Genomic DNA, 1,253 nt, shown 5'->3' on the forward strand with positions numbered 1-1,253 from the left:
CTATGTTTTATTGACTATGCAAAGGGTTCCTACTGTGTGAATCATGACAAGCTATGAATAATATTGTGGCGATTGACTATCCTGGAATACTCAAAATTTTGTTCATGAGAAACCTGTGCATAGACCAAGAGGCAGTCATTTAAACAGAGTAAAGGGACACTGAGTGGTTTAAAATCAGGAAAGATGTGCTCTAGGATTGTATTCTTCCACTATACTTATTAAAAGTGTGCGCTGAGAAAATAATTTGAGAAGCTGGGTTATATGAAGAAGAACATGACATTAGGATTGGAAGAAGACTCATTAACAACCTGTGATATGCAGATGATACAACCTTATTTGATGAAAGTGAAGAGTACTTAAAATACTGATGAAGATCAAAGATTACAGCCTTCAGCATGGTTTGCACCTCAAGAATCCTCACCTCACACCAATAAATAGCATTATGATAAATGGAGAAAAGACTGAAGTTGTCAGAGACCTCATTTGCTTGGATCCACTATCAACACTCGTGGAAGTAGCTGTCAAGAAATCAAATGACTTGTTGCATTAGGCAAATCTGCTGCACAATTGTTCAAACGCAAAGCTGTCCGTTCGAGGACTACAGTGCTCCTGATCTATGTTATGGTATTTTCAATAACTTCATATGCATGTGAAAGTTTGACAGTGAATAAGGAAGATGGTAGAAGAATCGATGCATTTGAGTGATGGTGTTGGAGAAGAATATTGAAAGTACCATGGACTTCCAGAAAACCAACAAATCTGTGTTGAAAGAAGTACAGCCAGAACGTTCCTTAGAAGGTAGACTGGTGAGACTTTGTCTCTCATATTTCAGACATAGTATCAGGTGAGACAGTCCCTGGAGAAGGACAGCATGCTGGGTAAAGTGGAGGCTCAGCGTAAAGAACTCCAACAAGATGGATTGGCTCAGTGGCAGCAGCAATGGGCTCAAACTTAACAATGATGGTAAGGATGGTTACCAGGCAGTGTTTCATTCTGTTGTGCATGAAATCGGAATCGTTTGGAAGGCACTAACAACAACAACAGAGCAACTGGTCTGTAACATGTTCTAATTAAAGAAGCTCTGGTGGCACTGTGGGTTGAGTTTTGTGCGGCTCTGCAGGAGGTAGATGAGACTGTCTGCTCTTGTGTAGATATGTACTTTTACTTTAGTCTATGGAGTCACTTTGACTCAGAATGGCAAGTCTTTTTATTTGTTTTGGTTCATGTACTAATGATGCTTTTTTTTTTTTTTT

The sequence above is a fragment of the Chrysochloris asiatica genome, unplaced genomic scaffold (assembly GCF_000296735.1).
Source record: "Chrysochloris asiatica unplaced genomic scaffold, ChrAsi1.0 scaffold00007, whole genome shotgun sequence".
NCBI lineage: Eukaryota > Metazoa > Chordata > Mammalia > Afrosoricida > Chrysochloridae > Chrysochloris > Chrysochloris asiatica.